General features: G+C 47.2%; 1 long non-coding RNA gene and 1 other non-coding gene across 2 annotated transcripts; one reads left to right on the top strand and one right to left on the bottom strand.

The window, feature by feature from the left end:
- Window positions 1-10,115: 10,115 nt before the first annotated feature.
- LOC141145757 (uncharacterized) lies at window positions 10,116-17,684 on the top strand. Its single transcript, XR_012244627.1, has 2 exons — window positions 10,116-10,231; window positions 17,432-17,684. It is a non-coding gene; the product is annotated as an uncharacterized lncRNA (long non-coding RNA).
- TRNAE-UUC (transfer RNA glutamic acid (anticodon UUC)) lies at window positions 11,405-11,476 on the bottom strand. The gene has a single exon. It is a non-coding gene; the product is annotated as a tRNA-Glu (tRNA).
- Window positions 17,685-22,549: the final 4,865 nt, after the last annotated feature.

Genomic DNA, 22,549 nt, shown 5'->3' with positions numbered 1-22,549 from the left:
CAGGGTCACAGGATACGTGTTTGGAGGCTGACTGTCTGTCAGCTGGGGGAAATTAGGAGGAGTTAACCTAGGGTAGACTCGGTGCGCACAGCTGATTGTTTTTGCAATCAGCTGGCAGCGCACCCAGCGTAGTTAAATACTCCAGCTCATTCACTCTGATCTTTGTGGTCGGAGGAGGATGATGCACTCACGCTGTGCTCTTGGCTGCTAAAGTAAGTTACTATGGTTGATTGGGGGCACTTGGGACTGTTACTCTTCAGACTATTCTTAATTTCGGTGTGGTTTATAATACCACAACCTGTTCACATTTTTTACAAGCTCCACTTTCTTCTCTATACCAGGTCTCTTCTTTAGTATCAGATGCTTGGCAACCAACATGGCGTTCTGTGAGCCCTCCTCCCCTCCCCTACATTACATCTTGTAGGTGTCATTTTTGGCTCTAGCCCCAGGTATGTTTCCTGTCGCTAGCCTCCACATATATGCATGTTACTTATGTCTCTGGGACCCGTCATTTTTTGGATCCCAATACATATGGGTGCTCATCTTTATTTATTTGCCACTTCTCATGGTATCATATTCTTGGTCTTAGGTCCGAAGATCCTCTTGGACCCCAGCCCACGCACAGGCGCCGCGCCAAACTCTTGGACGTGGCGTTTTTCAGCATTTTTGGGGACTGTACTCCTTATATCAATCACCTATAGTATTTCACCTACCCACAATTGGATTTTCGCTATGTGCACACGGCCTGGGATACCACGGCAGAGCTGATTCTATGTCTTGAAATGCTTTTATAACATTTGCATTGGGTAAGAGAGTTTATTCTCACACAGACCCTCACGGGACGTGGGGGGTATACCTTCTCATATATGTATGTGATGTTAACCATTTGTCTTTTGCTTTTGTAATGTTCAATAGATGATAATTCTCACTTGTCAAATCTTGATGAAGGATTTTCCGAAACGCGTCGGTTTAGTGAGACTTTCCTCACTCAATACCTTGGTCTGTTTTCTTTGCTGTGTTGTGGTATTCTGTATCTCACACATGTTACCCTTGATGCAATTGTTTGTATGTATCATTTGTATCTGATTCAACAATTTTATATGGCGTATTTTCTGTCATGTGTCTGTACTTTGTAATAAAATTATCTTTTTTACCTACTATGTATTTTTTATGGTAATGCCCCCAAAATCCCACCCTAAGGGAACCCCTTGTTCTTTTTCATACGGCAGAGCTGGTCGAGTCGGGCCCTGTACCATACGGCAGAGCTGTTTGAGTCGGGCCCTGTACCATACGGCAGAGCTGGTAGAGTTGGGCCCTGTACTATACGGCAGAGTTGGTAGAGTCGGGCCCTGTACTATACGGCTGAGCTGGTAGAGTCGGGCCCTGTACTATACGGCAGAGCTGGTAATCTGGTAGTCAGGCCCTGTACTATACGGCAGAGCTAGTAATCTGGTAGAGTCAGGCTCTGTACCATACGGCAGAGCTGGTAATCTGGTAGTCAGGCCCTGCATCATATGGCAGAGCTGGTAATCTGGTAGAGTCAGGCTCTGTGCCATACGGCAGAGCTGGTAATCTGGTAGAGTCAGGCCCTGTACCATACGGCAGAGCTGGTAATCTGGTAGAGTCAGGCCCTGTACCATATGGCAGAGCTGGTAATCTGGTAGAGTCAGGCCCTGTACCATACGGCAGAGCTGGTAATCTGGTAGAGTCGGGCCCTGTACTATACGGCAGAGCTGGTAATCTGGTAGAGTCAGGCCCTGTACTATACGGCAGAGTTGGTAATCTGGTAGAGTCAGGCCCTGTACTATACGGCAGAGCTGCTAGAGTCGGGCCTTGTACTATACGGCAGAGTTGGTAATCTGGTAGAGTCAGGCCCTGTACTATACGGCAGAGCTGCTAGAGTCGGGCCTTGTACTATACGGCAGAGTTGGTAATCTGGTAGAGTCAGGCCCTGTACTATACGGCAGAGCTGCTAGAGTCGGGCCTTGTACTATACGGCAGAGTTGGTAATCTGGTAGAGTCAGGCCCTGTACTATACGGCAGAGCTGCTAGAGTCGGGCCCTGTACTATACGGCAGAGCTGGTAATCTGGTAGAGACGGGCCTTGTACTATACGACAGAGCTGGTAGTCTGGTAGAGTCAGGCCCTGTACTATACGGCAGAGCTGGTAATCTGGTAGAGTCAGGCCCTGTACTATACGGCAGAGCTGGTAATCTGGTAGAGTCAGGCCCTGTACTATACGGCAGAGCTGGTAATCTGGTAGAGTCGGGCCCTGTACTATACGGCAGAGCTGGTAATCTGGTAGAGTCGGGCCCTGTACTATACGGCAGAGCTGGTAATCTGGTAGAGTCGGGCCCTGTACTATACGGCAGAGCTGGTAATCTGGTAGAGTCGGGCCCTGTACTATACGGCAGAGCTGGTAATCTGGTAGAGTCGGGCCTTGTACTATACGGCAGAGCTGGTAATCTGGTAGAGTCGGGCCCTGTACTATACGGCAGAGCTGGTAATCTGGTAGAGTCAGGCCCTGTACTATACAGCAGAGCTGGTAATCTGGTAGAGTCAGGCCATGTACTATACGGCAGAGCTGGTAATCTGGTAGAGTCAGGCCATGTACTATACGGCAGAGCTGGTAATCTGGTAGAGTCTGGCACTTTGTACGCTCCATGTCCCGTATGGCACATCTGGTACCTATGGTGGTGGTGTGGTGGAGTTGGTTACCTGTCTGCAGTGGAAGGGTGATGTGCTCCCTCCAGTCCAGCCTCACCACGTCTCTTCCTCCTCTCTTCAGCTGTCTGACGATCGCTCCATTCAGAGCCACTTTCTCTATTCGGTCGCTGACGTCCTGCAGGAAGTGGAGAGAATGAATCTGATTTGTAACAGACGAGTCACAGAGAGGCGACACAGCATTGTCCCGGTGAGCTGTGTCCAGGGAGACCAGTAATGGCCGCTCATTGGATCCAACATTCCACCAAATAGGGAGGCAGCGAGACTCCAGAGCTGGGGAACCCACAAACTTCGATGGATCAGATGTACACAATCTAATACTAGCGCACTCCCTCTGCCCAGATCTATACATATGGGGGTGGGGATGTCACACATACAGCTTCTTCTCCATGGTCAGTACAGTGGCTGCACTTTGCTGTTCCTCTGTTAGAGTATATCACAATATTATTTCTCAGTGCAGTCATTCAGCAGAGATTCTCTCACACCTACTAATGGGAGAATCTGTGTAGGTGACCAGTCATGGTGACAGAGAACAGCGCGTATATACAATGTGAGCGAGTGGAGCCTGGCTGTTCTGTGATGGTAGGACGGTCTGAGTAGGGCTCCTCGGGGGAGAGGGGGTGGGGTGGGGGGGGCGGCGGACGGGTGTGTCTGAGGGTCCTTGTCAATCATCTGCTGGATCAGGTGATGTGCTACAAGGTCTTCTGTAATGACAGGAAACAGCCATGTGATCAGTTGGGAAGACCCCTCCAGCATGGTGCCCTCACCCTTGGGTCAGGAGTGGTGGAACTCACCATGGTTGTCTAGGCTCAGACAGTCCAGGTTTGAAGCTCCCAGTAGAATGTTGGCTTGCCGCTGCAGGGACTTGCCAAAAGGGCGTTTCCCCTCTGAGACCACACAGCCAGCAGAGAAGATATACACAATATAAGTCTGAAATAAAGACACCACCTACAGTCAGAATAAACACTAATGGAGTCCACTCAACGAGGACCTGATAATAGAGGACTCTGTACTCACCATACATTCCTCTTCATCACTGAGTGACACAGGAGATCTATTTTTCAGTCCTGTCCACTGAGAGACAACAAAACCCTAAAAACAGGTTCACCGAGGACAACAGGACTGGGACTACCTGCAGATCAGAGCCAACCGAACGATCTTGCACCAGAAGCTGGCATCAGATGGGGCCACAAGCCCACCGGGGAGAACCTGGAAATCATGAGCAAAGAACCAGATGGCGGGCCTTACACATCTCTTCTTCACTGAGTGACACAGGAAACCATTAACATCTGGGTTGTGTCTGCCTCCTACAGGACAACTGGACAAAAACAAAAGAGAAGGCTGACCCAAGATGACCCCTCCTGTACCCAGAATGCCTCAGCCTGGAGGGAGCTGTACCGAAAGCCCAAAAACCAAGGTGGAACCTGTGTCTCTCAATGGACTCCAAAAACAGAATTTTACATTCAGTACTATATTCTATTTTTCAGTCCTGTCCATTGAGAGACAACAAAATCCTAAAACAGGTTCACTGAGGACAACAGGGCTGGGGAAAAAAATCGATTTTAATCTTGAATCGAGTTGAGAGGTCAAATCGATTCAAAAATTTCAGCAAATCGATTTTTTTAGATTTTTTTTTTTCCACCAGGACCAGGACCGGCGCTGACACCGCGCCAGTCCTGAGGACAGGAGTTTTTAGGTGAGGCCGCGGCTTCGGCCTAGTCCGCGAGGCCGGACGCCGCAGACTAGGCCGAAGCCGCGGCCTCCCCCAAGAACTCCGGGCCGCAGCTCCTCAGGACCGGCGTGGTGTCCAAAAAAACAAACACTCGATTCGAATCGTGAATCGAGTTTGTTTTAAAAAAAAAAATATATATCGCATTTTTTTTTTTTTTTTTTTGAGAAAATCTCCCAGCCCTAGCTGGGACTGCCTGCAGATCAGAGCCAACCGAACGATCTTGCACCAGAAGCTGGCATCAGAGGAGGCCACAAGCCCACCGGGGAGAACCTGGAAATCATGAACAGAGAACCAGGTGGCGGCCTTACACATCTAGGAAGAGCAGTGTGATGCTAAGAGCCCAAGAAACACTCAGATCTCGTAGAGTCCCCTGGATGGTAAACAAAGGAACCCGATTCATAGGACCAGAAGCCTGGATAATGGACTGTATGAGCCACCAAGGACCGGTTCACCTTCCCAGGGATCATCTGGAACGACCAGGAGAGAGTTAGTCTGAAGTAAGCAGTGGACGCGAGAGCTATCTCCCGCAGCCTGAATCACATCCAGACAAGGAGGAGGGATCCTCTCGAAGAACCGGAGTTGGACCTCAGAAAGATGATGGCAGAAAGGATCACCACTATGTGGGTGAGAGAGGAAAGGGGAATACCCCCCGATAGGTTCAGTGGGTACCACAAACCAGACTCAGATCCCTTGGAGTCACAAGGGAGAGAACATATTGGTCTCTAGAACTGGTGAGAGCAGAGCCTTGAGGTTGCTGAGGGCCAAATGCTGGTCCAAACTCATCTGTAAAGGAGGTAAAGATCCTTCCCATGGAGAATTTACCTCACGTCAGTCCTTCCATGTATGGTGATAGTCATGGTGAGAAGGAGAATTCCTGGCTTTCAGCATCAGGGAATGAAGAATTCATAGATATCCCTCAGGACTTGGGCTTAGAATTATGGTTACCCCAACCCCATGCCATTGAATCCAGCAATCCCGAAGCAGGATACAAAAATTGGTCAGCAAGAAAAAAGACCCAGGCAATCCAACCAAATCACAGTGTCCTCCTTTTCAGGTCAAAGTACTACATCCACGAGGGTCAATCTAAGACAATGAGGATCACCAGAATATCCTCCCTCCCCTTCCTGCAATGCAAACTAGGAAGGAGTCTCAGGGAGGAAAGGCATAGATGTGGGTATACCGATCCCACCGAGCCACCAGAGCATGCACTCTACTCTACTACACCATTCCTGGAATTGGAGATAAACCTGTATAGTAAGTTGTTCAACTGTGAGGTTAGGAGGTCTAATCCATCCTCCTCCTCCAGGGACACCTCTAGGTCCGGGGACACCTCTAGGTCCGGGGGCACCTCTAGGTCCTGGGACACCTCTAGGTGCAGATAAATGGTGGACAATCCTGGAACATGAACGTCTGCCCAGGACAGGGTTGGCTCTATACCTCTCTTACCACAGCGAGATTTCTGGTGTGTGTATATATTATATATATTACACACACACTAACTCTCCTATATGCCCTGCAAGAAGAGCTGTGTGGTATATAGTGGGGGGAGGGGAGTATACAGATAGTATATAGGTGGGGAGTATATAGATAGTATATAGTTGGGGGAAGGGAGTATATAGATAGTATATAGGTGGGGTATAAAGATAGTATATAGACAGGTATGGGAGTATAGATAGTATATAGGTGGGGAGTATATAGATAGTATATAGGTGGGGGAGGGGAGTATACAGATAGTATATAGGTGGGGAGGGGAGTATACAGATAGTATATAGGTGGGGAGGGGAGTATACAGATAGTATATAGGTGGGGGAGGGAAGTATACAGATAGTATATAGGTGGGGGAGGGAAGTATACAGATAGTATATAGGTGGGGGAGGGGAGTATACAGATAGTATATAGGTGGGGGAGGGGAGTATACAGATAGTATAAAGGTGGGGGGAGGAGAGTATACAGATAGTATATAGGTGAGGGAGGGGAGTATACAGATAGTATATAGGTTGGGGAGGGGAGTATACAGATAGTATATAGGTGGGGGAGGGGAGTATACAGATAGTATATAGGTGGGGATATATATATACTGACTCTTGAAGGCCTGCAGGAAGAGGCGGTGTGGGATCTGCTCCATCTTGGTCCCCCGGGGGTGGTCCGGTGTTGGAAGGGCTGTCATGTTTCTTATGTGCCATGGGGGGGTCACACAATCACTCCTTGTAGACCCGCCTACAGCACGCTCTACCTGCCCCCCCTCATTTGCCGTCCTCTTTCTCCTCCGCGATACTCATTGGCCGACAACCTGCTCCTCCGCGCCGCTCATTGGCCGACAACCTGCTCCTCCGCGCCGCTCATTGGCCGACAACCTGCTCCTCCGCGCCGCTCATTGGCCGACAACCTACTCCTCTGCGCCGCTCATTGGCCACCACCCTGCTCCTCTGCGCCGCTCACTGGCCGCCACGCTGCTCCTCCGTGCCGCTCATTGGCCGCCACGCTGCTACTCATTAGCCCGCCCACCAGTCCGTCACCCGCGGGCACGCTCTAAGCTTCATTATAGCAACTGCGGGAAGAGGAGCGCGAGACATGCCGGGAGAAAGGGGCGGGGCCGAGTAAAGAGCGCGAATCTGACAGACTCCTTACAGGAATCCCCGGATATAGAGGTGTGACATATGTACTCTGTATATACTATATATCCACTGTCCTATATATATCTCTATTTCCGCTGACACCAATGCTGGGGGTTAATAGTGCGTCCGCTGACACCAATGCTGGGGGTTAATAGTGCGTCCGCTGACACCAATGCTGGGAGTTAATAGTGCGTCCGCTGACACCAATGCTGGGAGTTAATAGTGCGTCCGCTGACACCAATGCTGGGAGTTAATAATGCGTCCGCTGACACCAATGCTGGGAGTTAATAATGCGTCCGCTGACACCAATGCTGGGGGTTAATAGTGCGTCCGCTGACACCAATGCTGGGGGTTAATAGTGCGTCCGCTGACACCAATGCTGGGGGTTAATAGTGCGTCCGCTGACACCAGTGCTGGGAGTTAATAGTGCGTCCGCTGACACCAATGCTGGGGGTTAATAGTGCGTCCGCTGACACCAATGCTAGGGGTTAATAGTGCGTCCACTGACACCAATGCTGGGGGTTAATAGTGCGTCCACTAACACCAATGCCGGGGTTAATAGTGCGTCCGCTGACACCAATGTTGGGGTTAATAGTGCGTCCGCTGACACCAATGTTGGGGTTAATAGTGCGTCCGCTGACACCAATGCTGGGGGTTAATAGTGCGTCCACTGACACCAATGTCGGGGTTAATAGTGCGTCCGCTGACACCAATGCTGGGGGTTAATAGTGCGTCTGCTGACACCAATGTTGGGAGTTAATAGTGCGTCCGCTGACACCAATGTTGGGGTTAATAGTGCGTCCGCTGACACCAATGCTGGGGGTTAATAGTGCGTCCACTGACACCAATGTCGGGGTTAATAGTGCGTCCGCTGACACCAATGCTGGGGGTTAATAGTGCGTCCGCTGACACCAGTGCTGGGGGTTAATAGTGCGTCTGCTGACACCAATGTTGGGAGTTAATACTGCGTCCGCTGACACCAATGCGGGGGTTAATAGTGCGTCCGCTGACACCAATGCTGGGAGTTAATAGTGCGTCCGCTGACACCAATGCTGGGGGTTAATAGTGCGTCCGCTGACACCAATGCTGGGGGTTACTAGTGCGTCCGCTGACACCAGTGCTGGGGGTTAATAGTGTGTCCGCTGACACCAGTGCTGGGGGTTAATAGTGTGTCCGCTGACACCAATGCCGGGGTTAATAGTGCGTCCGCTGACACCAATGCCGGGGTTAATAGAGCGTCCGCTGACACCAATGCCGGGGTTAATAGAGCATCCGTTGACACCAATGCCGGGGTTAATAGAGCGTCCGCTGACACCAATGCTGGGGGTTAATACAGCGTCCGCTGACACCAATGCCGGGGTTAATAGAGCATCCGCTGACACCAATGTTGAGGGTTAATAGTGCGTCCGCTGACACCAATGCCGGGGTTAATAGAGCGTCTGCTGACACCAATATCGGTCCCAGTCACTCCTCTGACATACACCTGGATGACAAACCCCCAACAAGCATAGCGCCCCCCATTGATTTCCGTGCGTTGACCTATGCCTCACAAGCCTGACAAAGTATCTCATGACGCGTTCTGCTTTGTTTTATTTCCCGCGCATTTTGCCACATTTCTTGTAATGGGGTCTCACGTTTTGGGGGGACATTTACAATAAATGGCACTACAAGCGTGAGGCAGATTTTTTTGCGTGTTCTGGGATTGCGTGGAAACGTGCATTTCTGTGCGCATTACCGGAACGCGCAGATGTGACCGGAGACTGATATGGTGGAAAGTTGTCACCGTGGCACGCCGTGTTCCGCCATATTTACATTTATATTCCTTTGTTCCCTGTTCCAATTTTTCCTTTTCCGCAAGTATTGGGCATGAGTGATTGTCCATACAGAGCAGGAGATCTATGGGGGGGGGGGGGTGGTCAGTAGATCAATAGAGCATATGACTGGAAGCAGGGGGCCAAGACAAGGGGGGGCATGACCCAGGCATTATGCTCGGGGGCAAGGCACAGGTGACAGCCTCCCTCTCCTAGCACCTCCCCCACAACTTTACATCATACTCCTTTGCCCCGCCCCTAACTATTCTGCTCCACCCACTCCTCAGTCTGAATTCTCCTACACCAAGAGATTAGATGAGTCTCCTCCCACATAAAGTCCCTGGCTCCACCTCCTGCACAGGCTGGTTCATGGAGCCTTCACTAACATGGCGGACCACCCACAAGTCCTGGTCCATTGAGCAGCAGTCATTGGTTGCTAGAGATGCCGGCATGCCTAGCAACCAATGACGTCACGTGCCTGCTGTGTGCCCTGCAGCACATTTCTCCTGCCAGCTCCCACCTTCTGCCTGCCAGGCTATAGGGAGTTCTCCTGCAAGTACACTGAGCTCTGTGATGGAGGAAACTAATCTATGGGGGCACGATGATGAGGCAACTAATCTATGGGGGCAGTTTGATGGGGCAATTAATCTATGGGGACACTGTAATGGGGCAACTGATCTATATATGTACTCTGATGGGGCAAGTGATTTGTGGGGGTACACGGATGAGGCCAACTGATTTATGGGGGAATCCGAAATACAAAAATGTACTATACTTCAGCTGACCAGTCCTTAGATATGGTGGCTGCATTCGTTTTCTTTTCTTTTTGTCTTTGATCCTGCCAGTAACTTCCTGTTCTAGGGTGACAACACTCACTGTACTGAATCTATGGAGACGTTGTCACCGTAGGACAGAAAGTGTGTTTGGACTACAGAATACTCCCCCCTGTCTATAACATAGTGAGGTGATGTTTTGTAGTCCACATAGAGAACTGGGACTGAAAATAGTCCAGAGACAACAAGAGCAGAAAGTTCTGAGCTCTGTATATTTCCGGCAGGATGAAAAGTGACATTTTTGCACTTGTAGAAGGGATAGAAGAATACGGTATATTCTATTTCTTCATGCAGACTTGTAAAGTTGCTGAGAGGTCCACTTTAAGGTCTGCATGGAGTCCTGCTATGAAGCCTTGATTGCTGAGCTCTTCTTGTCCAGGATAGGGACTCTTACGTCTTCCCTTCCTCTTGTCACAGGAAGAATACCTCAACTCCTTGTTAAGTGAATATCAAGAGAAAGATGAAGTGGAGCAACAAAGAGAGCTGTGTGCCAAAGCCTGCCGAAGATCCTCCAAGGGTAAGTACTAGCAGATAACAGCCCCTGCTTCACCACAGCCACACACTTTATTTTCTATCAAAGCTGCTGCTAGAATGGAAATCACCTTGCCTTAAGTGTGGACCCCCGAGCAGAGGAAATATTTTGGCACTTACTGGGCATGGACACGTCGTGGCCTCCCCTTTCCAACCCTCTAACCACCCTATTGGTCTGTGTAGCTTCCTGTCATACATGTACTGCATTATGACCACTAGATGGAGCTGAGGATCATCCTTATTTTCTTATTCCTGCTGGGGGGATGTCAGTGTCAGGATGGGGTGTGTCAGTGTAATATTCCTGGGGGGACGTCAGGATGGGGGGTGTCGGTGTAATATTCCTGGGGGGTGTCGGTGTAATATTCCTGGGGGGACGTCAGTGTGAGGATGGGGGGTGTCGGTGTAATATTCCTGGGGGGACGTCAGTGTCAGGATGGGGGGTGTCGGTGTAATATTCCTGCTGGGGGGTATGGGTGTAATATTCATGTTGGGGGGGTATGGGTGTAATATTCCTGCTGGGGGGGTATGTGTGTAATATTCCTGCTGGGAGGGTGTCGGTGTAATATTCATGTTGGGTGGGTATGGGTGTAATATTCATGTTGGGGCTTGTCGGTGTAATATTCCTGATGGGGGAGTATGGGTGTAATATTCATGTTGGGGGGGTATAGGTGTATTATTCATGTTGGGGGGACGTCTGTGCAGGAAGTTCTTGTCGTATGATGGACACGGCGAGGATTTGGTCACACCTAGGTGTTCCGGATTCCCGAATCGGTGCAAAAATGCAGCACACGCTTGCGATCCCTTTACTTTCAATATCATCCCAATTGAGGCGTGATTTTGCCGCGATTGTTGCCTGACGGCCTATGGGAAATAGGCGTCCCGCAATTTTTTTGTGTGATTTGTCAGGTGACAATATTGTCCCATGATTGGGGTGCCATTGAAAATAACTGGATCACAATCTGGAATCGCAGTAATTCCGCCCGCGATCCGGAAGGCCTAGGTGTGATCGCAGCCTAAGCATCTTCTATCAGTTGCTGGGTTCACCTTCTATAGATTCTGGGGGGACATTTTCTTCCTCAAACATTCCACACATTCACTTCATTCTTCATTCCACCCTTGTATAGCGCTTTTCTCTCTGAGGACTCCAAGTATTGGAGAAGGCGTTGGCCGGGAATCGAACCCGGGTCAGCTGCTTGAAAGGCAGCTATGCTCACCACTGCACCACCAACGCAAGGTAGCATGTCTTTGTAGTGTGGGAGAAAACCGGAGTACCCGGAGGAAACCCACGCAAGCACAGGGAGAACATGCAAACTCCATGCAGATAGTGTCCTGGTCAGGATTTGAACCATGGACCCCAGTGCTGCAAGGCTAACCCCTAAGCCTCTGTGCTGCCTGTATGCGGCCTCTGTTCTCCAAGGCCCGCCCCCGCTGAACGGAGTTCATCAATTATGTCCACTCAAAGCGCCTCCAGAAGAAATCCAAACTTATCCTAAACTGCAATCTATGTATATAACACTCCAAAACACACCCAAAGAATACCGGCCTCCAACCTCCCCTTAGCCGGTCCAACACACGCCTGAGGGGGAGTATGGAAGAGGGAGAGAGGGAGGAAAGGAGGGGGGGAGGTTAGGGGTAAGGAAGGGGTGTGGGGGTTCCCCCCAACCCTCACTCCCTTCTTTCTCCAACCTTTCCTCCCCCCTTTTCCTCCCTCTCTCCCTCTTCCATACTCCCCCTTGTTCTTCAGGTGATTATGTTTTGGCGACGTATTGTCGAACCTTAAGGCTTCTGCAGAAGCTGCAGAAAGGTAAATAGAGGGCTGATGGGAAGACCCTCCGGTTGCTGGAGTGGCAGCTCGCACCAGTGTAGGGACCTGTGTTGGTACAGCCGTACCTGGTCCCAGGGAGGCTTCCTCAGACTTTTTGTTGAGTCTTCTTCTAGGAACAGCCAATTGTCTTGTTTGTCCATTTACATTCATAGTTGGTGATTCAGAAGCTCCAAAAAGGGAAATAGAGGGCTGATGGGAAGGTCCTCTGGATACTGGAGTGGCAGCCACCACCAGTGTAGGGACCTGTGTTGGTAAAGCCGTACCTGGTCCCTGGGAGGGTTTCTTAGACTTTTAGTTGAGTCTGTGATTCAGAAGCTGCTGATGAATGTCACATTCTGCCAGAGTCTCAGTGGTAACGCCACAATCTGCCAGTGTCTTAGTGGGAAAGTTACATTCTGCCTGAGTCTCAACAGAATCGTTGCATGCTGGAGGAGTCTCGATGTGAATGACACGTGGTTGATTTAACATTTTTTCCACCCTTTTGGTTATTTTCTTTCCCAACAGAGCTGCACCCTGCTCATTTAAGTGCAGTCCATCCCTGCTGTAGAGCAAGTGACACATTGAAAAGTCAGTCCAGGTCTCCATGAAGCCAAACCCCTCCTTCCTGCACCAGTTCTTCAGCCACTTGCTAAGCTCCCTAAGCTCCTGTTGCCTCCTTGGTGTGGCTCGAGGTACAGGCAATATTTCTGAAAATGCTGCCTTGGAGGTCCTTTTCTTCAATATAGCCCCTAAGTCCCTGAAATCATTTTGTAGGGTGCTCCATTTTCTTCTAATGTTGTCATTGGTTCCAATATGTACCATGACAACTGGATCCTCCCCAGCCCCATCCAACAATCCGTCCATCTGATCTGCAATGTCCCGAACTCGTGCGACTGGGAAACAATATACTGTTCGTTGATTGCGGTCATTCTGACAGATTGCCCTCTCTGTCCCTCTAATAACAGAGTCCCCTACCACCAGGATCTGCCTATCCTTTTCTTTAGGCTTGCCTTCATCTTCATGGGAGGAGATATTCAAATGGCTGCCCTGGTATTTTGGTGGGTTCTCAACATGAACCTCACATTGTGCTGTAGTCTCAACATGAATGTGACATTCAGGTGGTGTCTCAATGTGAATGTCACATGCTGGTGGAGTATCCGTGTGAATGTCACATGCTGGTGGAGTATCCGTGTGAACGTCACATGCTGGTGGAGTATCCGTGTGAACATCACATGCTGGTGGAGGCTCCGTGTGAATGTCACAAGCTGGTGGCGTCTCCATGTGAACGTCACGTGCTGGTGGCGTCTCCGTGTGAACGTCACATGCTAGTGGAATCTCCATGTGAAAATCCCATGCTGGTGAAGTCTTCGTGTGAACGTCACATGTTGGTGGTGGATTTAACATTTTTTCCACCCTCTTGGTTATTTTCTTTCCCAACAGAGCTGCACCCTGCTCATTTAAGTGCAGTCCATCCCTGCTGTAGAGCAAGTGACCAATTGAAAAGTCATTCCAGGTCTCCATAAAGCCAAACCCCTCCTTCCTGCACCAGTTCTTCAGCCACTTGCTAAGCTCTCTAAGCTCCTGTTGCCTTCTTGGTGTGGCTCGAGGTACAGGCAGTATTTCTGAAAATGCTGCCTTGGAGGTCCTTTTCTTCAATATAGCCCCTAAGTCCCTGAAATCATTTTGTAGGGTGCTCCATTTTCTTCTAATGTTGTCATTGGTTCCAATATGTACCATGACAACTGGATCCTCCCCAGCCCCATCCAACAATCCGTCCATCCGATCTGCAATGTCTCGAACTCGTGCGACTGGGAAACAATATACTGATCGTTGATCGCGGTCATTCTGACAGATTGCCCTCTCTGTCCCTCTAATAACAGAGTCCCCTACCACCAGGATCTGCCTATCCTTTTCTTTAGGCTTGCCCTCATCTTCATGGGAGGAGATATTCAAATGGCTGCCCTGGTATTTTGGTGGGTTCTCAACATGAACCTCACATTGTGCTGTAGTCTCAACATGAATGTGACATTCAGGTGGTGTCTCAATGTGAATGTCACATGCTGGTGGAGTATCCGTGTGAATGTCACATGCTGGTGGAGTATCTGTGTGAATGTCACATGCTGGTGGAGTCTCCGTGTGAACTACACATGCTGGTGGAGGCTCTGTGTGAACGTCACAAGCTGGTGGTGTCTCCGTGTGAACGTCACATGCTGGTGGCGTCTCCGTGTGAACGTCACATGCTAGTGGAATCTCCATGTGAACATCCCATGCTGGTGAAGTCTCCGTGTTAACGTCACATGCTGATGGTGTCTTCGTGTGAACGTCACATGCTGGTGGTGTCTCCGTGTGAAGGTCACATGCTGGTGGTGGATTTAACATTTTTTCCACCCTTTTGGTTATTTTCTTTCCCAACAGAGCTGCACCCTGCTCATTTAAGTGCAGTCCATCCCTGCTGTAGAGCAAGTGACCAATTGAAAAGTCATTCCAGGTCTCCATGAAGCCAAACCCCTCCTTCCTGCACCAATTCTTCAGCCACTTGCTAAGCTCCCTAAGCTCCTGTTGCCTCCTTGGTGTGGCTCGAGGTACAGGCAGTATTTCTGAAAATGCTGCCTTGGAGGTCCTTTTCTTCAATATAGCCCCTAAGTCCCTGAAATCATTTTGTAGGGTGCTCCATTTTCTTCTAATGTTGTCATTGGTTCCAATATGTACCATGACAACTGGATCCTCCCCAGCCCCATCCAACAATCCGTCCATCCGATCTGCAATGTCCCGAACTCGTGCCACTGGGAAACAATATACTGTTCGTTGATCGCGGTCATTCTGACAGATTGCCCTCTCTGTCCCTCTAATAACAGAGTCCCCTATCACCAGGATCTGCCTATCCTTTTCTTTAAGCTTGCCCTCATCTTCATGGGAGGAGATATTCAAATGGCTGCCCTGGTATTTTGGTGGGTTCTCAACATGAACCTCACATTGTGCTGTAGTCTCAACATGAATGTGACATTCAGGTGGTGTCTCAATTTGAACGTCACATGCTGGTGGAGTATCCTTGTGAACGTCACATGCTGGTGGAGTCTCCGTGTGAACGTCACATGCTGGTGGAGTCTCCGTGTGAACGTCACATGCTGGTGGAGTCTCCGTGTGAACGTCACATGCTGGTGAATTCTCCATGTGAACGTCACATGCTGGTGCAGTATCCTTGTGAACGTCACATGCTGGTGGAGTATCCTTGTGAACGTCACATGCTGGTGGAGTATCCGTGTGAACGTCACATGCTGGTGGAGTCTCCGTGTGAACGTCACATGCTGGTGGAGTCTCCATGTGAACGTCACATGCTGGTGGAGTCTCCGTGTGAACGTCACATGCTGGTGGAGTCTCCGTGTGAACGTCACATGCTGGTGGAGTCTCCGTGTGAACGTCACATGCTGGTGGAGTCTCCGTGTGAACGTCACATGCTGGTGGAGGCTCCGTGTGAACGTCACATGCTGGTGGAGGCTCCGTGTGAACGTCACATGCTGGTGGAGTCTCCGTGTGAATGTCACATGCTGGTGGAGTCTCCGCGTGAACGTCACATGCTGGTGGAGTCTCCGTGTGAACGTCACATGCTGGTGGAGTCTCCGTGTGAACTTCACATGCTGGTGGAGTCTCCGTGTGAACGTCACATGCTGGTGGAGTCTCCGTGTGAACGTCACATGCTGGTGGGGACTCCTTGTGAACTTCACATGCTGGGGGAGTCTCAATGTAGCTTTCATATTCTGTCTTGCTCACTGGGGTAGTCCTGCCTTGTGAGCTGTGTCTGCAGTAAATACCGCGTACATCTGCAATAAAAAAGAATCAGATTTAGCACCTTCACCTACAATATATATATATATATATATATTTATATATATATATATATATAAAACATAAAATTATGGAGAGAAAAGTTCAAAATTCCAGTGCAAGGGACAATAAATAATCCCAACATGACAGGGACACAGGGGTGACTAATGGCCTTCATATAAAAATTTTGGTTGCCTGGCAGTTATGCCGACTCACTAAAATGAAAAAGGGGTCTGATTCTTCACTTTCGGGTGCGGTGGAGTAATCTGCAGTGCTTCTGTTTCTTATTATTAAACACCCGTGATGATGAATGCGGACATATTTAATAAATAGCATCCCCCAGGACACCTACAGTGTCCCATCTGATAACAAATAGAGATCATACACCCATCAGCATGACCAACATACACATAAGAAGGGCCTGAAGATCAAACCTACCATGCGTATCCTCAAAACTCACCGTATCTGTCAGAACAAAGACATAGCAGCCACCTCCTGCTCCATGGCCGGCTCTGTGGCTGGGGCCACCAGTCCCGTCTGGCCTGGTGGCCGCTATGTCTTTGTTCTGACAGATACGGTGAGTTTTGAGGATACGCTTGGTAGGTTTGATCTTCAAGCCCTTCTTATGTGTATGTTGGTCTTGGTGATGGGTGCATGATCTCTATTTGTTATCAGATGGGACACTGTAGGTGGCCTGGGTACCTCTTCTTACATCAGTTTTGGACCCTTTACTAGTGTGCATTAGCTTGATTACATTCTATATACATGGTGAGTTTTATGTTCATGTTGTGTGCTTCTCTGTATAGTGCTGACCCTCATGGATATTCATTAGGGGTGCAACGGATCAAAAAACTGACGATTCGGATCGTTCCTCGGATCAGGAGTCACGGTTCGGATCAACAAAAAAAAATCTGCCCCACTGTAATATCCACAATCTCCCCCACTGTAATATATTAGCAGGGTATGGCAGAGTATTGCAGGGTATTGGCGAGTATATTGACAGAGTATTGGCAGGGTATGGAAGAGTATTGGCAGGGTATGGAAGAGTATTGGCAGGGTATTGGCAGGGTATGGCAGAGTATTGTCAGGGCATTGCAGAGTATTGGCACTGCTGCCATCCGAACTCTCCCCTACACTGTACAGATCAGTACACAGGGGGGAGAGAGGAACCGGCCTCATGACATAACGCCGGTTTGTTACAAGTGATCGCTCCGTCATTTGACGGAGCGATCACGTGGTAAACGGCCGCCGGGTGTACCAAGATGGTCGCCGCTCCGGAGCTAGGCCGAAGCCGCGGCCTTTCCTATGGCCGAGGCCACAGAGCGTTCTGCGGATCGCGGGTGTCCCGATCCGCGGAGGTTGATCCGTATGGATCACGGATCAATGACGATCCGTTGCACCCCTAATATTCATTGAACATATTTATGTTATATCTGTTTGATACACATTTACTTTGATAACAGAAATGTTAATTTACGGTCATGCATAATTACTAAAAATTCTTTATGCAAATTTTTGGAATTATTGTTGTTTATTTTGATTGTATTTGTCTTTTTGTAGCTACATATTGCTTTATAAGCTCCTGAAGAAGCTGAAAAGTGAAACATGTCAAGCAACAAGCATCACGCTGGTTACAGTAACTACTTTATGTGTATATTGTACATGTGCACTGAATTGTCTTTATGAAATGTGGACAACATTCATTGTCCCCCCGTTTCTTTTAAAACTTTGGACTCCAATAACGATGTTTTTATAAAAAAATATATTTTTGTGTGTTTTTTTGCACCATTAAAGAAGATCCTGTTCCTTTAAAGCCTGTTATAGAGCACAGTGCTTGTGCTGTGTATGAAATAGCTGACTGATCCTACCAGTTTCTACCCTCCCCCCTCTGCGCTGACTCCCATGTATCAGGGCTGCAGAGTCCTGACACCGGAGTCCTGACAGAGGCTTCTTACCACATGATCATCGCGTGAACCTGGAAGTGCCGGGAAATGGCATTCCTCGGTTCGCGCTGACAGGGAGAGCCAATCGGCAGCTCTCTCTGTCAGAGGGGGGTCTGTGCTGATAATCAGCACATTGATTATTAGTGCAGCCCCCATGAGAGGTGCCCAACAACTGCCAGCAGTGCCCCCTCAAAGTCTCTCAGTGCCCACCACAGTGACAATCAGTGCCCACCACAGTGCCAATCAGTGCCCATCACAGTCCCCACCACAGTGCCAATCAGTGCCCATCAGTGCTGCCTATAAGTGTCCATCAGTGCTGCATATCAGTGCCAACTCATCAGTGCATCCTCGTGCCTGTGCGTTATTTATAAATAAAACGCTTTCTACTTGTATTAAAGAGGAAGGAATCCCATCGATTTAACAGTTTCAAAAAACATTTCTATTTCTGGCATGTCGGGAATGCTAACTGTCACATTGGTTGTGCTCTCAACCAAACTGTCAAACCATCCAATGGCTGCTGTCATAACGAATCACATGTGCAGCATTATGGCAGTTGAAGATTCACCACTTCAATACCGGCACTTCCCCCCCTTCCTGCCCAGGACAATTTTCCGCTTTCAGCGCTCTCACACTTTGAATGACAATTACGCGGTCATACAACACTGTACCCAAACTACATTTTTATCATTTTCTTCCCACAAATAGAGCTTTCTTTTGTTGGTATTTCATCACCTCGGGGGCTAAAAAAGACCCAATTTTTGAACAGAAAAACTTTTTTCTTATTTTGTCATAAAATGTTGTTTTCTCCTTCACTGCACTGATGAGTTGGCACTGATATGCAGCACTGATGGACACTTATAGGCAGCACTAAATGGGCACTTATAGGCAGCACTGATGGGCACTGTGGTGGGCACTGATTGGCACTGTGGTGGGCACTGATTGGCACTGTGGTGGGGACTGTGATGGGCACTGAGAGACTTTGAGGGGGCACTGCTGGCAGTTGTTGGGCACCTCTCATGGGGGCTGCACTGATAATCAATGTGCTGATTATATTATTGGAGTGATATATATATATATATATATATATATATATATATATATATATATATATATATATATATATATGATTGGGGTGATATATATAATTATTATTGTAGTGATCTATATACACATCAGGAGTCCGCTGCTGCCTGATGTCATCACTGGACTCCTCCCCCTACTGCCTTATATGGGCTTGTTTACTCCTTATATGCAAATGAAGCAGCTGGCTGGGGCTGCGTTGCCATGACAATAACTGACATGACTGCACTGGACCTCCTATGGGAAGGATTGTGTATGTGACGTTTCTATGGTAATATCTCCATCCCATAATAATATCATCCATTCCTTCCTGTCTAAAGACTTATTTAAATTATTAAATTATTGGGGTGATCTATATATATATTATTATGATTATTGGAGTGATCTATATATATATATATATTATTGGGGTGATATTGATGAGATATTAGTTATGAATGTGCAATCATTGTGATTTGGGGGAGATAACTGATCAGTATGACTCCTCCCCCTCCCCTCCCCCATTAATAAAAAGCTTTTTTTGCTGCAGTGGACAAGAAATCCAAATAAAAAATAAAATAAATGTTTGAAATTCCCACCGAGCTTTATCTGACAGAGGAGATGATATAAAGATCAGATTGTGGCTTATCAATCACTTTAATATCCCTTCTGTTCTATAATTCTATGAAAACAAATAATCAATAATTTGATCGATGAGTGTAGGTGACTTATCCAGAGTACTTTTTGTATCTATCACTATCCATAACACTTACCAATTTCGGTGTCTGTATATCGATGATGTTCATTGACTTTACAGCCAGAACCGAAACATCCAACAACGGCTCTGAAACAGCCGCGCACAATCCTCTTCATTTTGGGGGGCTTTTTGGTTGGGGTATCTGCAGGCTGGTCACTGATACCTCCTACCATTGCCCCTCCTTTGCTGGCTTTCTCTTTGGTGTTTTTCAGAGAAAGAAGCCGATTACATTTAAATCGGTTCATTATTAGGAATAAAGAAACTCGCTTTAAATGTATGACAATAGAAATCGCAATGAAATTGAATCGAACAAAATCAAATCTAATAAAATCGCAAGAAATATCTCAGGAGAGATAAGTAGAAGCACCTGTTCACTGGTCAGTGATATCTGAGCTTCTGAGAGCTCACTGACCTGCATCTTTCTATATAGAGACTCAGCCTATGACATCATAGTCAGAGAATCAAGGGACCAATCAGATCGCAGAGTGCAGTCAGGTGACCTTTTTTTTTTTTTTTGAAAAATAACTGACGATTTTTCTTAAAGGAGCCACGTCCTTATTTGTGAGCTTTGTGAATTCAGCCTGTAGGATCAGTATACGGATCTAATAGGGATATACGGCTCCTAGAAGAACATGTTATTGTGAATGAGATTTAACCCTTACAGTCCCATGGCTGAAATAAAGATCTCTATTCTTATAACATTGTGAATGGAGCCTTAGAAATCCTCCATCAAATCTTTTCTTTTATTTTATCATTATTACACACCAATTATTTCTACATTTTTAACCCTTTCACTGCCAAATCAAATGTTTCCCCTTTCATTTATGAAACCAATTCCCCCCCCCCCTTTTGTTTTTAACCCTTGCACTACAAAATCATAATTTTTTTCATTTTTAACCCTTTCTATGAACCATTTTTTTTCAAAACACAGATTTTTGTATGTTTTTTTAACCCTTTCAGCGCCAAACCAACTTCTTTTCTTTTTTTATACCCTCCCCTCCCCCCATTTTTAACCCTTTTACTGACAAAACCAAAATGTGTTTTTTACATTTCTTGCCCAAATGTAAAATTATCACTAAAGGAAAACTTGTTTATTGTTAGTGTTGGATGGAGTGGAGAGGGATTAGAGCCCCTGTCAGGTTTTTATTGCTGTCTGCGCCCCCTTTAGGAAGATTCATTCTCTTCAACTGCCAAATTCTTTCAGTTTTTAACCCTTTCACCACCAAACTATATTGTTCATTTGTTTCAACCCTTTAACTGTCAAACCAAGTAACCCCTCCCCCTCCCCTCCCCCTACACACACTCACATTTTAACTGCCACTTTCACTGCCAAATCATTTTTTTTTTCATTTCTCCCCCATATGTTATATTATAAATAAAGGAAAATGTTTTTATTGTTGGTGTTAGATGGAGTGGAGAGGGATTAGAACCCCTGTCAGGTTTTTATTGCTGTCTGCGCCCCCTTTAGGGAGCTTCATTCTCTCTATTTACCAACAAAAGTGAAAGAAACATTCCAGATTTTGGGTTGTCACCAGAACAGGAATTAGAGGGGAAATCCTCCAATGGGGACACTAGTTCTGGTGACACCCAGGGATGATGTCACTTTGGGAGGATTTCTCTCACTTCCTGTTGTCTCCTTCCGTTTGTATCCCGGAGATCTCCTCTTTATATTTATCATTATATAGAGAGATTTCAGAATAAATGGCCTTTTTTATAAGACTTTACATATTAACTAAATTATATATCACTCCTTTTTAAGGTCATTAATCGATTAATCTGAACAATAATCAGCCAACTAATCGATTATGAATATAATCGTTAGTTGCAGCCCTAGTGTGTGTGTATATTATATATATGTGTGTGGGGGAGGGGGTGACATGCATTGTGATATATATCTATGTGTGTGTATATTATATATATCACAACGCATGTCACCCCCTCCCCCCACACACACATTATTTATATATTTATCACTAACCAATAGCGAAGCTCGGTGGGAATTTCAGGTGCTGGAAGATCCAGACTCCCAGTATAACAAATACATTTCCTTCTTTGTTGGTGTTCAGAAGATTCCGTATCTGATAAATATTCTTTATCCAAATCATCCCCATTATTATATTATCAAATAATGAGCAAAACTCCTTCCTTCTCCCTCCGATCTCTATCACAGTCTGATTGTGTATGTGACGTTTCTATGGTAATATTTCCATCCCATAATAATATCATCCATTCCTTCCTTCCCCCAAATGTCACCTCTGCACCCCACAAAGAGAACATTTCTTTATTTTATTTTTTATTTGGATTTCTTGTCCACTGCAGCAAAAAAAAAGCTTTTTATTAATGGGGGAGGGGAGGGGGAGGAGTCATACTGATCAGTTATCTCCCCCAAATCACAATGATTGGACATTCATAACTAATATCTCATCAATATCACCCCAATAATATATATATATCACCCCAATAATATATATATATATATATATCACCCCAATAATTTATTGGGGGATCACAATATCCGACTCTTCCAGCCTTGTGAATGAAGTCTTTAGACAGGAAGGAATGGATGATATTATTATGGGATGGAGATATTACCATAGAAACGTCACATACACAATCCTTCCCATAGGAGGTCCAGTGCAGTCATGTCAGTTATTGTCATGGCGACGCAGCCCCAGCCAGCTGCCTCATTTGCATATAAGGAGTAAACAAGTCCATATAAGGCAGTAGGGGGAGGAGTCCAGTGATGACATCAGGCAGCAGCGGACTCCTGATGTGTATATAGATCACTCTAATAATATATATATATCAGTGGGGGGGGGGGTAAATATGTTGTGAACGATGATGAGTTATTTAATTTATTGATCAATTTTGGATTGGAGGATTGGATATTAATGCGCCCCGTACCCCATTATTTCTATG

Source organism: Aquarana catesbeiana, linkage group LG05, assembly GCF_042186555.1.
Source record: "Aquarana catesbeiana isolate 2022-GZ linkage group LG05, ASM4218655v1, whole genome shotgun sequence".
Classification (NCBI taxonomy): Eukaryota; Metazoa; Chordata; class Amphibia; order Anura; family Ranidae; genus Aquarana; species Aquarana catesbeiana.
This window is presented reverse-complemented; position numbering and strand designations above follow the sequence as displayed.